The following is a 17,088-nucleotide window of genomic DNA, read 5'->3' on the forward strand; positions in this document are numbered from 1 at the left end:
TTTGGAATGCAGAGCAGCGACTTTCATATTTCTCTTTACATGAAATAAAATTTAAATAAAGAAAAAAAGGAAACTAACATATTTCAGGAATCTTCAAAAATGTCAGAAAGCAAATAAAATCTCATGATCATTTGATTTTGTAGAGCTCAATTATCTGCAAGTACAACATTGGTAGCCATGTAAGATTTAAAGCAATAACTAAGCCTTCTGATGTACCATCCCATTTCCAAAATGCTCCTTAAATATGACCACTAAAACATTTCTCAGACATAACCATTAAAACCTCAGTAATAACATGGTTAGTATTATACACATTCCATGAATCCACTTTCATTAGTGCTGCTCTTTCAGGAGGAACAAATGCCAATTTTTCTTTCAACCCTCACTACTACCTGTTGGACAGCAATTTCCCTGGGAAAGAACTTCTGTCTTTGAAAAATGTAGTCATTTATTTTCACTTCAAAGGTGGAAGCAACATCCGTATTAAGGTTTTACTTAAAATCAGGTGATTATTTGGTCTCTTAATCACTTCCCCTTTGACTTTTCTGATACATGCTAAGGATTTAAATTCCTGCTTTCTCCTATCCTCTTCTTATTATTTCCTCTCCTGAACAAGCAGTGTTCAACCTATCTTTGCAATAATTGTCTGATGAGCTGGTTTAGACAAAAACAGCAAGACTTGTGCCTGTGCACTTGCTGGTGTGTGGTAGGTAGGTATCTGCCCCAGTGTTCCAGTAAGGATTACTGTGGTAATGTTGAGAACTTCTCAGAAAAAACCTGCCAGCATTTAAGTGAAGCAAATTCACTTCATAACCTGAAAGGAATGTGTTTTACAAATCCCTTCAAAATCCTTTTTCTACATCAGATTTTTGTCATTTGTATCTGTCCTAGCCCTGGAGAGAAACCGTTAGCCACTACAAAATATGCAGCTTTTTTTGTTTCTTCATTTAGCTTTCTCCAAGTCTTTGTCATTCAATTTCATCTCTGACATATTATAGTTCTTGACAAAGCCATTACTTATTTCTGGAGTCAGTTCTATGTCTCTCTATTAAGCTGATGGTCAAGAATATCTTCTTGAAATTGTATTAATCCTTGTGCTAATGGAATAATTTCATTTCTACCTTTTCCCCAGAGGACACAGCTATTCTTTAAAGACAGCTTCAGTTTCCTGAATTAGAAAGGTCTGACTTGCTTTTTGGTTATTTAATGTAACCATCCCTAAAGTTTGTAATTATGTGACAAATGGAATTTTGTTTCTGGAGCTGTTAGATGTTCTGGGAAAGACATCAAATGGGAACACGGCAATAATTTCCTCCTTAAATATATTCCTGTGCATAAGTAGAACCAGGTCATGTAATCACTTTTAAAATTAAATACAGCATCACTTATGTTTTCTGGCTACTCTCAGCAATGAAGTGGCTATTTTTGTCCTAAGTAGCTGTACCAGTAGCTTATGATATGCAGTGAAGATTAATTTTTTCCCCTGAAGAGGTACAAAGGAAATGTAATAAAACAAACCAAACCAAAAATACCTAAGGACATTTTGTTCCTATTCCATTCTATTGTGAAGTAGTTTTATCTCAGCTAGTGGTGCTGAAATCCACTTCATATTTTGGAGGGGTTAAAATCTGATTGACAATGTTATATATAAATGGAATTAATTTTCCATCTTCTAGCCAAAACTAGTGCAAACACCCAGATATTTTGCAGTGAACATACAAGGGGTTTGGGTTTTGTTTGTTTGTTTGTTTGTTTGTTTTTAAACTGGTCTATGTGTTTTATTCTCACATGATGCCCCAAATAAAAATTCTGACTATTAAAAAAACAAACCCCAAAGCTTTTATATATTTTAAAACTTCATGCTTGCAATTTTTTTTGAAATTCGATTTTACAAATGCTCTTCACAATTCTTCCTAATTTATTCAAAAAGCCATTTTAAATTTTCCACTGTAGTATTTCAGCTATTTCTGGATTACTGAGGATTCAATGGCTGAACCTTAGGACTATCCTCACATATAAAGAATTCATCAATTTATGGACATGTTTTATTCTGTGTTTCATTATGTCTTCCTGGCAAGCTTGGAAGACATCTGTTCTCTGTGAGCTTGAACAGGGAGTTTTGGGGCTGTGGTATTTTATATTGACCTGTTGACAAGCACAGTCAAGCTTGGAAGACATCTGTTCTCTGTGAGCTTGAACAGGGAGTTTTGGGGCTGTGGTATTTTATATTGACCTGTTGACAAGCACAGTCTGTGCTTCTGTGTGGCTTCTTTTTTCTTCACAGATTCTCTCTTTTCTTTCTTTTTTTTTTTTATCATAAATGGAAATTCCCCCACATCCTTTACAGAAAAGTGTGAGTTTGAAATAAATTGCCCTATATTGCAGTACAGTGTTTTAGAGAACTGATGAGAGGCACAGCTACTACATAGCACAGTTGACACCCCAAAACCTGCATGCAGAGATGACAGGCAATAAACTGAAGAAAAAGAAAGTCTTTGTAACAAGTGATACATTATTTGCTTTTAAGTTATCACTAACTAGACTGGGGCAGATTGAAAACTGCAGCATACAGGAGGAAAGGTGAAGCAGGATCTGTTGTCCACAGTAGACTACACAGCTCCTCTGAGAACATGGGAGAGATTGGTTCTGCACAACATCCAGGAACCTGGGAAAAGAAGGGGAAGTCTCGTTCCGAAAACATTATGGATGAGCACAGCGCTGGAATCTGCACACACTTAGCCAGTAAACAGCACCAGCACCCAGACTCTTTGACAGTGATGTGCAGAACTGTTTAGTCTTGCCCACTGCATCTTTGCTTTTTTGGTGTAGGTGGCAAGTAAATTTAATGTCCTGAAGTTACTGGTTGTTAAATGAGGCTCTGGGTGGGAGTGACCAAAAGTAACTACTTGCCCACACAGTGGAGATCTCCTTTCCCTTTAGAACTGAACTTGTCGGGTTGGATAAACTCCCTCTACTAAGGGGCATGTCACATTCCACTGACAGGCACGTTCCCTTTGTGCAAACAGTGTCTGCAATTACACAGTCCTGGTACAGTAGCTTTTGAAGGCTATAAAACTCCTTGCTGAGAGAGAGAAAGGGAAAAAGAGAGAGAGAGGAAGAAAAAGGAAAGAAGAAAAAGGAAAGAAAGAAAGAAAGAAAGAAAGAAAGAAAGAAAGAAAGAAAGAAAGAAAGAAAGAAAGAAAGAAAGAAAGAAAGAAAAGAAAGAAAGAGAAAGAAAGAAAAAGGAAAGAAAGAAAGAAAGAGGAAGGAAAGTAAAAAGGAAAGAAAAGGGAAGGGGAAGGGGAAGGGGGAAAGGGATGGGGGAAGTGGAGAGGGAGGGAGAAGGGAAGGGGAAGAGGAGGGGACTCTTTCACCTGAAATAAAAGACATTCAGTGCTTCTCCTTAACACATGCCCAGTTCAGATTACAAAACAACTACTATTAGTTTTATTTGTCAGAATCGATTAAATTTCAAAGTCAAGATCTCAATAAAATTACAGTTTCTAACAGGGTTATTTTTGTGCCTTCTCATTATGTTTCTGTGTATCTTATTTAAGATACCTAACCATGCATGGAACAGGCATAATATTGTGAGACTTTTTCTTACTGTCATTTTTCTTGTGTTTTTTCTTTTGATATATGTTATATCCACAGTTATAGCCTCATTTAAAACAAAGCTTGACCTTCCATTATATGACATTCAAAATAAAATAGGAACACCAATTCTGATTGACTCTGTGAAGGCTACTGTCTACAGTTTGACTTGGCCTCCCAGCCCAAGCTGCCCTCCCGTTTTCCCCCCACTCCTCAAAACAAGGAAAAAGAAAACATAAAAGGAAACTGAAAACTTGAAATAAACTGAATTAATTCAGAATATATATATTTTCTAACATTTACAACTACATATACAATTTATACACCATCAGGAGCTCCCAGGGAAAAAGGGAAAAGGAAAGGGGAAACAGGAACAAAGGAGGGACAAAACAGAAACAAAACAGACAAATACAAATACTCTCAAAAGGAAACCAGCTCCCTCTCACGCTCTCCCTCTCATGATCTCCTGTGTGGCTCTGATAAGAGACTGATGCCTGGACTCTCTGCTCCGAAGCCTCACCGGAAGAAGAAAAAAACTTCCTATCTCTCTCTTAGTTATCCTCCCTTGTTACATGGAAAAAACAAGTGTGGAATACCTTGGTTATAGCCATTTCCCTAGGTACAGCTGGTTACTAAGGGGGGGCTGGATCAAAACTATCACATTCTCTACCCCTTATTCCACACTATTCTTTTCCATGCAACACTTATATCTTGTGTTCACTTATATCCCGTGCAGATATACATGTACGTATAGTCCTTATGTAGTCCTTTGAGGCAAATGTCTTGTCATCAAAAATCAGCACCAGCATCAGTTCAGCTTGGATCCTTTGCCTCCTCAGTTACAGTCACAGTTTTGGGTTTAGGATGGGTTCACAGGTTTGGGCTGTCTCATTGGTGAATATAATGGGATTCCAGTATCAGCTTTGTTTGGGTCTTTTTCACCTGGTGTCTGGTTTCCTGCAAAACACAAGTCAAATAACATAATCAGTTTTTCCCCAAGGCTAAGTTGCTTTGGGGCACACGCTGGATCTCTCCATCCTTCCTTAATATCCACCAGGTATTTCTGGGCCCTTGAACAAAAATAATCCCACGAATGGGGTTGTCTTGGCCTGAGGGAGGAGTAATCCAAACAGATTTCCCTAGCATACCTTTCAGGTGAATCGCTGGAACTTTGTTTCCATCTACCATGTGGAGGAATTCTGCTTGGGCAGGACCAGCTCGACTGACAGAGCCTCTAGTGTTAACCAGCCAGGTGGCCATAGACTTGGTTGTTCTCCTCCTCTTCCTGGCTGGAGGCAGGGCAGCCTCATTGCTGTTCTTGACTCTTTTCTGGGATGTTTGCTTCAGTTATGTCGACAATTTATTTACCAGCTTTCTTCCATTTTGATTTCCATACCTGGACTTGAGGCATAGTAGATTCACTGTCCTTCCTCTTCATGTCTTTCCCCTGCTCACATAGGAATGACCACAGTTCACCAAGTGACCCACACTTGGGGTTTGCTCTTTGTCTGGGTGGGTCAGGAGAGAAAGACAGGGCTCTTGGGCTGTAAGGCCTCTCCCTGGAGTGGCTACATTCACAGCAAGTACAACTGAAGCTGTCTGAACTCCCAAAGACAGTCAGTAAAACAGTTAAAGCAAGAATCCAGCAACAAGAAAACATTGTTTGTATTCTACATGTACCAAAACAATGAGATAACCTCCTGATAGTTTACAAAATAATTTTCAGGAAATCTGCCAAGCTCCTGGGACGATGGCCAAGGTCCTTGGTCAGTGCCCTCATTCTCCACCATTTATCTGTCTTGGTTTGAGCTGGCAAAATGCCAACTGCCCAACACAAATCAGCCTCTTTCCCCCCCACACTGAGAAAAGGGAGAAAGGGAAAAAGACCCCTCAAACTAGGTTTAAACTTAAACTAACTATATATATTTATACAGAAAAGAGAAAATTAAAAGAAAACTATAATATAACATACGCTACACAAGTTAGATATAACAACAATTTCCTACCTCCCACCAAAAACAGATTCCATCACTCTAGATCCATAAGCACCCCAAAAGACATCCAACAAGAAACAGAAAGTATAACAACAAAGTGTTTCTACTTTCCTGAAACTAAAGCAAAATACGTTGTAGCAGTGGCAGGAGCAGGGCCCAGGCTAGCAGGGCAGCAGCAGCATGTCCTGCCTCCACTGCAGACATGATGGAACTGAGAAATTCCTCCTACCTATCTCAAGTTTTCGTCATCTGGTATGAAATACTTCTTTGGTTGCTTAAGTCAGGTGATACCTGTCTCCCTTAATCTACGTAGATTCTCTGAGCCTGCTAATTTGAGGCCCATCTAAAACTACCACAGCTACATTTTATCTACCCTACCACTTGCCTGTGGTAGGTTGACCTTGGTTGGATACCAGGACCTTACCAAGCTGCTGCATTACCCCTCTCCTCAGCAGGATAGGAGGGAATAAGTTGAAAATAAGCTCATGGGTCAAGATAAGAGTAGTTTAATAACAACAAAAAAAAAAGCCATGCATGGAAGCAAAGGAAAACAAAAGACCTGCTCTCAACTTCCCATCAGCAGGTGACGTCCAGTCACTTTTCAGAAAGCAGGGTTTCAGTATATATAGCTGTTTCTCTAGAAGACAAACATAATAATGAATTTCAACCCCCACCTCCTTTCTCTTAGCTGTTATTACTCGGTAGACACCATATGGGATATCCTCTGGGTCAGCTGTCCTGGCTGTGCCTCTGCCCATCATTCTTCCCACCTCCAGCCTAGTGAGTGGGGGGAGAAATGTTGGAGAGACAACCTGTGGTAATTTTGGCTTTAGGCCTTAATTAGGCCTAAATTTAGGAGGCACAAAGGACGTGACATAGATCAGAAGGGATAAGCATTACCTGACTTAAGCAACTGAAAAGGTATTTCATGTCATCTGACATCATCAAGAAGTGTCAAGAGATATAAAAAGAGAGAGAGGAGGAGCTTCCGTCTCTTTTGGGTTTTGCCTCAGGCTGGTGAGGACACACTGCTCTGCCCTGCCAAGATTAGGCCTTGATGCCCACCATGCTGTTGTTATCTAGGGAGGTGAACATTTTCTTGTTGATTTCTCTCCTCTCTTGCTGGGATATTTCTCTGGAAGAGTTTTTGGGAGGTTTTGTGGGGTTTGGGTGGTTGGAATCTATATTATTTGGTTGTGTGACTCGATAGTTATTGTTAATCTGGTTTTCTTTTCTCACATTTGTATATAAATGTATTATATCATAATCTGTTTTTAATTGTCTTCCTTTTGTATAATATAAGAAGCTTGATACTTAAGGTTTTTGGGGTTTTTTTCTCTTCCTCCTTTTCCCTTGGTTGGGGGGGAACCCTTTCTCCATGTGCTGGGCAGTTGGCATTTTGCCATCTCAACCCAAAACACAACCCTAGTGCTGTCCCAGCTCTGCCCAACAGTAGCCAAAATATTGGTGTGTTATCAACATCTTTCCAATTACCAAAGCACAGCACAGGCCCTGTGGTTGTCATGGAGAAAGCTCAGTCCATCAGCCAGACACATTAAACTTAGTTGTAGTTATCCTAAACCAGATGGTAAAAAGGGCTATGAGGAGGATCATATATTCTGTTTGAAAACATTGCACTACTAGAAGTTCTGAAAATAAACAAGTTCATGCCCCTGCTAGGCTATAATACATATAGTTTTCATGAAAATGCAATTCAGAGAAATTTTTAGACTGATTTCCCAAGGAAATCAGATCTATGCTCTTTTCCCATCAGTTCCTAACAACTTCTGTTCCCCTTGTCCAGATTTTTCCAAATGCAACCAGAGTAAAATTTATCTAAAATACTGTATTCCTACATATATTGTAGAAAAAACTGCTGTAGAAAGGAGACTAAAACTCACCTTCCATGATGAAAGACTTAGCTGTATCTCACCTTTGTTCCACTCTGCATTGAGCCCCTCTGAAAGGAAGAAAATAAGAAACCACCATTTTCAGGAAAAGCTTATCAGACACATAGCAAACCCAAATGAAAAGAAACTGGGTCTTGCAAAGCTTTGCTGCCCACAGAGCTAACTGTTAAAACAATGTCTGTCTTTCAGAGTCAACCTTGCAAAAACAAAACTGGGTGATGTATTTTATCCAGTGAATGCATCCAGAAGATTCAGCATTCATTAGGAAGTAGCACAAACTGTTAGTGGAACTAACCAAATAATGTTTCTAAAGGACACAGGCTACTGCATATTGCACTATTTCCTTGTACATTACCCTTGCAAATAGCAAAGCTAGAAAATACAGCAGTAAATTAATCTGTTGTTGTTGTGACAAAAGCCTTTCTCACTCAAAAAGAGGCAATTTAAGCCACAGAATGTTGTTTTCTGGGTCACCTAGAAACTGAAGAGGACAGTAGAGATTAGAGATGATTAAGAAAATGTCCAATTCATTAGCAGACTATTAATTGTGCCTTCAAAAGGAAAATTTACTCTGATTGTATCTCCTCATTTCAGTTCATCTTTGAACTAGAAAACCTGAAGGGAGTAACAGTCATAACAGTAATCTATGGAAAGCTTCATGCATGACTGCTCTGATGAAGCAGGTTTCCCTGGGCAGCCTGGGGAAATAAAGAAACTACTTCCCAAAGAGTTTGGAAACATTTAGAAACACTCTTTCACCTCTGCACTCTCTTGACATGGGAAAGATCCCACTGCTCCAAACAGATGCATCGAATCTCCTCAGATCCTTTGCTCCACAATTCTAGGACTGAATTCTGCTCTTATGTGAACCCAAATGGGTGGCTAAGTGCAATCAACTGTCTGCCCCATGTTGTGACTGTTTTTTTATTGCATTCTGCTTTCCACTGTCACCTCTCCTCACATCTTTACTTGGACTTGCTTGGAACTGCACTGTGGTCCTTCCCTTTTCTGTTCCACAAAAATGAATGTGTTCTCCAGCCTACTTTTTAGCATGGTAAGGAGGAAAAAAGCTCACAGCACTTCTTTTGAATTTCCTTGCCTGCCTTCTGTCTATTGATCCATTTCTCTGAAGCCAAAGTCATTTCATGGGATAGCTTTTAAAGGGACTTAACACTTCTATATTATTTTCAGATGTTTAAACACAATTTTAATTTTCTACTACATGGCATTTGATTAATTTCATACTATTTCTAATAAAATCTTTTATATCCTTACATATTTTAAACCCAAAACAAAGTGTACCCTACTCTTACACCTCTTTAGAAATAATACATTTCTTTCTCCTTGTTCTTTTCATATTTCTTTAGGACAAAATCATATGATAGGTTTACAGGATTGGTAGATAAAGGAAGAAAAACTTATGTGATCTGCCTGGATTTGTGCAAAGTATTTGACATAGTCCCCCACAACATTCTTGCCACTAAAATTGAGATGGACCACTTGACCAAGTCCAGAGAAGAGTCACGAAGATATTGGAAGGGATGAATCACCTCTCCTATGGAGACAGGCTGAGGGAGTTACTTAGGGTTGTTCAGCCTGGAGAAGAGAAGGCTCTGGGGAGCCCTAGGAGCACTTTCAAGTATCTGAAAGGGCCTACAAGAGAGTTGGAGAAGGGCTTTTGGCAAGGATATTGTAGTGATGGGAAAAGTGGGAATGGACTTAAGTGGAAGGAGGACAGGTTTAGATTAGATATTAGGAAAAAAATCCTAACTGTGACTGCGGTGAGGCATTGACACATGAGAAGTTGTGGATGCCCCATCCTGGAAATGTCAAGGCCAGGCTGGATGGAGTTTTGAGCAGCCTGGTCTAGTGGAAGGTGTCCCTGCACATGGCAGGGGGGTTGGAATGAGATGAAATTTAAGGTCTTTCCAACCCAAACCATTCTATGGTGGTATAATTCCATGGTCAGGGTAGAAGGCTTGAACTCATCCTACAAAGTTCTGGACTGCAATAAGCCATCTATTTGCCTGACAGTCAAGAGTATCCAGTTTTTTCTCCCTTAGTCTTTTAGCCTAAGCCGAAGAACAATCACTGTCTCTTGTTTCTAACAGGAAGACATAGCTATGACCTATCTGTTAGGAAAACCTGGCTCTATGTTCTTGTTACCTGTGTATCAGGGGTGATATACTGCCTTTCTTGCTTTAGCACAGAATCACAGAATATGCTGAGTTGGAAGGAACCCAACAGGATCATGGAGTCCAAACCTTAGTCCTGCAGAGGACCATCCCCAAGAGTCACACTGTGTGCCTGAGAGCATCATGCAAAAGCTTCTTTAGCTCTGTCAGGCTTGGTGCTGTGACCACTTTCCTGAAGAGCCTGTTTCAATGCCCAACCACTGTCTGGGTGAAGAATGGTTTTCTATTGTAAAACATTTTGCTTCCTGCTGTCTCATAACAATCCTCAGCCTTGGAAGAATTCCTTTATTTTTTTTTTTCATTTGTCTTTTATTTCCCAGTTCTTAGGATTTTTTTGTGAGCATAGGATTTTCCCTTAGAAATTACTTGAAAATCGTGTGTACCCTTGGTGTACTATGGTTCTTGACACTTGCATTTCAAAAAACATAGTCAAGTAGTCATGGCACAAAAAAATGGAATATGAATTATGCTGATGTATCACATTACTATGCAAAGTAAAGCCATGTGGTTGCTAAAGTCTGTGGACTTAAAGTGAGATATTAAGAGGGAGTCATGTAAAAGGACATATACAGTTTTCAGAACTGAATTGGTGAAAGAAGCAACCGCTAAATATCTTCTCACTAGAAACCAAAAGAACAGTCTTAATGAAAAATGAAAAAGCAAATAAAAAAATAACTAAACTAAACCAAACCAAACTAAAACCAACCAACCAACCAAAAAAAAAACAACAAACCCCACACACAGAAAGAAATCACCAAAACCCAAAACCCACAAAAGCACCAACCAAAACTACAAAAAAAAAGCAAAAACCGGGTGTGTTGGACAAATAAGATGAAAATGAACTCAAAATGTAGAGCCAGTTAATCTCATAGAGCATTAGACATGATCAAGTAGGATGCTATTATAATCAAAAGTGTAAAGAGCAGCACTCAAATCAAGCAACATTAAACCACTCCAATATCCAGAGTCAAAGTGCATTAATAAACCATTATAAGAATGTAGGCAAAAACACTTTCGGTGATGAGAGTCAGCAAAGACCTGAACTGGAATTTATCAGAAAAGCCCCTTTCCAGTAAGAAGGGAATGACTTCACCAGGCAGATGTCTTCTACCTTCAAGTCTTAAGGTTACAGCCCATTCTGTTCTCAATAGTACCAAAGTACTGAATTCTGCCAAGGGGTGTTCAAATCACAGTTTTCCGCTGCCCTTGTTTGTAAGATGAAGACAAGCTGGGAAATTAAGATTCATTCCTAAATGAATCCAAATTCCAGATGTGTTTTGGTCCTGAGAAGCCACCATTAATATCTTTTTCAATTAAAAATATCAGTAAGAGATCACTGAACATTTCCCTTTGGCTTATTTCTGTTCATTACAGAAAGCTGAAGTTTTATAACCTAATAAATGGCAGCATATGCTGCAGAAACAAATGCAGACATATACAGACACATATATACACAGATTTTAGGAGAGAGACACAGAACTTCCAATTCTTAATCAGCTTTGAATTTTATTTGAAAGTAATTATATGCCATATGAATAAAATTAACATTTAGTAATAAAATGAGAAATAGTGTTGTATTAATCCATTTACTAGCAACAGCACTGAACCTGGGGAAAATGTTTAGAATATTGAAGTGAGAAAAGGTCAACAGGCCAAGCCACAAATTGTAAATTTCTGACACTTCTTCAGCATGTTTTATAAGGTGGCCTTTGTGCAGTTTGATAATAAATGTGCTCATTACCAGGAAGAGATAAGCAGCAGTTGTCTGGTAAAGGTTGAAATGCTGAGGTTCAGAAGTCTTCTGCTGCAAGCACTTTGTAATCTTTTGCATTCCTCTGCATCCCTGGAAAGACTCCTACCAATGCAGAACATTTTCAAAAGATAAGAATTGTAGCAAAGTCAAGCACTGCTTCACCAACAAGTAAATCACTCTTGAAAAATGATGCAGCTGTAGGATACTTGGTCTCCTAAGAGTGTGAAGAATAAACCTATATCATTGTCAAAGGATTGTTTTGGCTCATCATTGGAGTCAATGCAGGCCAACAGGTTAAAGGTATCTATTTGGCTCCTGTTGAAGAGCTGACAACTCAAGCCAGAGAAATGTAGGGACACTTCTATTTGTTTGCCTGGTCTCTGCAAAAAGAAAATCTTTCTAAAGAAAGTGTCTCCTTGTGCTTCTGTTTAAATATTGTCATTTTATGAAAATAATACCAGAATCAATACAAGTCCTAAGAGCATCCCTGTGAAATAAATAAATGCAGATGAGGAGAGTGAGAAATCATCAAATTCTGTTTTCTTGACCTGCAAATACCTGACCATAGACAGTATTTTGAATTCAGAGAGAAGCTGGTAAGTTGAAGCCTCTTCTCATCCACCTGGGAGACACCATTTCTACCTGAAGAACCCCTGGGGGCAATTCTTCATTTTGTGGGCTACCTCTATGTAAACTCCTTGCTGTGGCCAGTCTGCATGGGCTTACCTCACAGGATGTACTGGAGCTTAAATCTACTGTGGTACTCATATACTCAAACTTACTCAGATTTAAAAGCAAGACATGACAACGGGTTTTATTTCATCAGGCTGCAGTCATGTTAGCTTTCAGGCAAAGCAATTTTCACTGTGCTACAGTCATTATAGAAATTGTTTGGCATTTGTTTTATGTTCTTTTAAAAATGGTAAGCCATATATCTGTAAGTGATTAGGCTTGATGTGGGAAACCCAGAGTAAAATTCTTTGGCCTTTTATACTCAGGAGAGCTGATAATTTCATGCAATAGGTTTTCCTTTTCTATCTTGCACCAAGACCCAGTTCTAAAAGAACTCAGACGTGCATCACCAAAATTGCTCAGCACAGTCCTGTTTACTCTCGCTCATGTTATCAGAGCTACACCAGCTAAAGTTTGAAAAGTATGATCATTTTCTCCACATACTTAAGGCCATGCTTAAATTTATACCTAAATTTGTCATTATTCTGCAAAAGATTTAGTTCTAACATGCTTTTACTGCAATGCCATTTATGACAGATGTTAGTTAAGAGTCACTTCTGGTGCCTGCTGATAGGATATCTCCTGTTGACAGCCGCAGATATGCAGTACCTTTCTAGGCCTGGAGTTTTCAACATCTGTAGAAGCATTATTAGAAATAACAGCAATAGAAAAGGCTATTTTAACTTTACATTGGCATTTTGATGCATGATGTTTAGTATGAACCACAATGGTACTAAAAGGGGAACACTTCCAATTCAGACAGCTATTTCCAGAAGAATCAGTCCATACCTGACATGCCAGCTTTTACCACATTTATGAAATCCATTGCAAATTCTGTGAGATTACGTAAATTAGACTTTCCTTAATTGGCAGTTACAGAATAGTCTCCATAGGAAATTTTTGCCTAGTGGAAGAATTTAAATTCCATTAATAGCAATGGCAGCACTGTAGCTAAAAGAAGGTAGTGTCTGATATTTTGTCTAAAATAGCCAGGATTACTGATGATCAGAGAGAGAGAGAGGGGCAGAGGGACAGAGAGAGAACACCCATTATCTCAGTGATTGATATAGGCCTTACTCTAATTACATCAGCCCTTTCCAGTGGAAACAGGTCATGGTACTTATAGATCTGTAGCTACAGGTTTAAGACTATTTGACAAATAACCATAATTTAAAATACAGTTATTGAAAAGATAAGATGGATGCTGTACAACTTTTTCTGCATATGTAGGACAGCAAAGGAAGAATGGAAACTTTTCCACAGTTGTAAGTATGACAAGGTTATATTTAGGGCTCTGTTTCACCAACATTACAGAGGGGGAGCTGGCATTTTATAGTTAAAAGGATTTCCCCAGAATTATATGAGGCAAGTGCATGTGATCCAAATAATAAGAATGCAATGATGGAAATGTAACTCCTTAGTCCTTATTACAGGTTATCACAAGGCAAGGCAAGGTTCCTCAGGACATGGGTTTATAGCTAGAGTTTCCCAAAGTGAATGCAAAAGGACAGTAAGCCAAACATTTCATCAATATCATCATGAGCGATGTAATGAAAGAAAAAATTGTAACCTTGTAAAGGGTGGAAAATGATATCCAAAAATGTCATGATGTCTTATATTTCAGATCTCTGTTTTTAGAAATGCTGAAATAAAGGATCTTCCAAAATTCTGGATATTAAAATTCTTCACAAAGCTCTCTTTGGTTAAAATAAAAACAGTTCCTTGAATTCCTCATAAATATTATATAAATAAAAATGAAAACACAGTTAAATGATTTTATAAGCTGATAAATACTCATAAATCTGGTTCTAACCTATGAAGTCAATACTGGATGACACAAACAAGAACATAGTCTGCAAGACAGTCACATCTCCCATTAATGGTATGTTCTTAGCTCTCAGCTAAGGTAGGTTTTTCACTTTGGACTTCACTCTTTGATTTAGGTGTGAATCTGTTTGGTGGAGCAAAGGAGTTTCCATCAGACTATTAATCATTGCCAACCAGAAAAAACTGAAATAACTGGAGCTGTTCAGTTTAAAGGCGAGAAGACTGGGTGGAGACTATGTAAATAGACTCAAAATGTCTGTTGCTACAAAAGGAAGAAAAATCCTGATTTATGTGCCTAAGGTGAATAAAAAAAAGTGAGGTTAAACTGAAGAAGGAATGTTTCAGGAATAGACATGGGGAAAGCTTTAAAGAGGAAATATAAAATGCTGGAACAACCTCTCTCAGGATGTTGTGAAGTTCTCCTTAGACATCTCAAAGAACAAGTCAGACAACATCTGTCAGGATTAGTACTTCTACTGTTCATCCTGCCCTAGGGAACAAGGAGGAACTTGACAAAGTATTGAGTTCCTTTCCTAGACTTATTTTTATAACTTAAATAAGCAAAACAAAATACTTTCTAGAATAAGAGTATTTAAGTTTGAAATTTATGAGCCCAGATTTAAATGATCATGGCTATTATTTAAGTTTCTTGATAAAATCTCTCCCAGTTTTCACAGAAATTTCCAGTTATGTTGCTCCTATGAACTATGTTTAAAAATGATAAAAAGCACCTAATAAAGTAGATACGAAAAGGTCATGTGCTTTATATGAATTTCCTGTTACAAATGAGTATATTATCCTTAAATCTGAATGTTTTGGTTTTCAAGAACTACCAACAGAAATGTTGTTTAAATCATATTATTTATTGTTTGTTTGTGAGAAAAAAACTCCACATTTATTTTCACTTCTCCTTAAACCCTTTTCCTATTCTTTTGTCTTCAAATAACACATAGGTATCATTGTAGCTTAGATAATTTTATTTTTCTTTGTGTATTTTTGTTAAGGAATCAAAAAATACAAATGAAAATCCTGAAAACTTTTCACAAAAACTAAGAAGTATTTGCTCATCAAAGTATTTCCTAGCTCTAGTAATCATTATTCCTTTACAGAATCAGAATCATTGAATCATAGAATCATAGAATGGCTTGTATTGGAAGGGACCTTAAAGATCATCTAGTTCCAACCCCTCTACCATGGGCAGGGACTTCTTCCATTAGATCAAATTGCTCAGAGTACCATCCAACCTGGCCTTGAACACTTTCGGGGATGGGACATCCACAACCTCTCTGAGAAACTTGTTCTAGTGCCTCAGTTCCCTCATAGTAAAGAATTTCTTACTAATATGTAATATAAACCTAGTCTCTTTCAGCTTGAAATCATTCCCCCTTGTCCTGTCACTACATGCACTTGCAAATCATCTCTCTCCATTTTTCTTGTAGGTTCTCTTCAAGTACTGGAAGGCCACCCTAAAACCTTCTCTTTTCCAGCTGAAAGATTCCAATTCTCTGAGCCCTTCCCCATAAGTGGGATCCTCCATTCCTCTAATCATCTTCATGGCCCTCCTCTGGACTTGCTCCAACAGGTCTATGCCCTTCCTGTGCTGAGGATCTCAGGACATTCAGAAATTCTGCTGTGTTGTGTTTTCCACAACGTAAAAGCTTCTGTAACAATACACAGTTCAAAGTGACCTTCTAAAGCAAAAAGAATAAATATGGATGGGCCATGTTATGACTTCAGCCATCACTATATCTAAATGTGAGTATTGTATAGAACTCAGGATGAGATTTGTTGACTTGACTTCCACCTTAAGCTTCAATTTCAGAGTAGACCTTGCCCATTGCTAAGATTAATCCATTAGGTTAAACTGAGTGGCTTTTAAGACAGATGGGATATCTAACATTCAGGATGCCTTTATCAAGGCATGTGAAAGACCATACCCTTCTAGTCCCACAACTGAGGGCTAAAAATTATACTCTAGGGTTCTTAAAATGAGAATCATACCCCAACCGCTCACTCCTCCTTTAGGTAGCTATGTTCCTTTCCAAGTCTCTCTGTGCCACATACATCCATAACACAAAACAGTCATGGAAGTTTAGTCAGCTTGCTTCTTTTTCTTGCCTCAGTGATCACAGAGGAGAATTAATCAAGTGGATTAACCACAGCTCACAGACTGATATTGTACAGCTAAATTTTAAGTCACAGTTTGGCAGTGTCTTATTTTGAAGATGTGGACAGATCCTCAAATCTCAAGTCTGAAATTGCTCTTTTTTTCTAATTAATCATCAGGAAAAGGATGGACTTCAAATTCCACCACTGATTTTAGATAAACGGAGACATTAGATCTGCATTTTAGGAAGTAAAAAATGTTGTGCAGCTACCTTCCATAGAGAAATTGCCCACAGAACAACCTACCCAATTCTGCTCTTGGCATATGTGATAATGAAGTCTCCCTGCCCATTGCAATGATTTAAATCGAAATTTTCTGGTTGGATCAAGACTGTATTAGTTACTTTTTAATCAGTTTAAATGTCTCAGTCTATACACATAACGCTCATTAACACGTTTTACTATTGCCAACAACTACGAGCTGTCTAAAGACCTAAACTGTAGTGAGAGGGAACCTGTACAGTGCATCCTGCCTCCTCTTGCCTTTATATATAAACATTTACTTTCTGAGAAAAATAAAAAAGATAATGGACAAACCATAAAGAATTTAAAAAGAAAACAAGTAATTAAATTGGCAGGAGATTTATGGAATAGAATGGAACTGAAAAGGAAATTAAAATTGAAGGCAGAGCCATACCAGTTTGAATGTCTGCTTAAAATCAGAGGACCTATGACACACTCTATCATGCAAAATAGATGGATTTTGAAAAAGCACAGGTTTCCCATGATGTCCATTAATTTCATGGTTTGTTGTTATTTTATATGTAGGATTAAAGGTTCAGAAAGAGGATAATTGAAGACTAAGAAGCATTGGTAAGAGGATAGCCTGAAAGTATCATCTTACTAATGAGAAAGTAGAATTTCATTCAGGATAAAGAGCAGCAGCATAGGGGGGAAGATCAAATGTCTGTTCTGTT

The sequence above is a fragment of the Pithys albifrons genome, chromosome 4, assembly GCF_047495875.1.
Source record: "Pithys albifrons albifrons isolate INPA30051 chromosome 4, PitAlb_v1, whole genome shotgun sequence".
Classification (NCBI taxonomy): domain Eukaryota; kingdom Metazoa; phylum Chordata; class Aves; order Passeriformes; family Thamnophilidae; genus Pithys; species Pithys albifrons.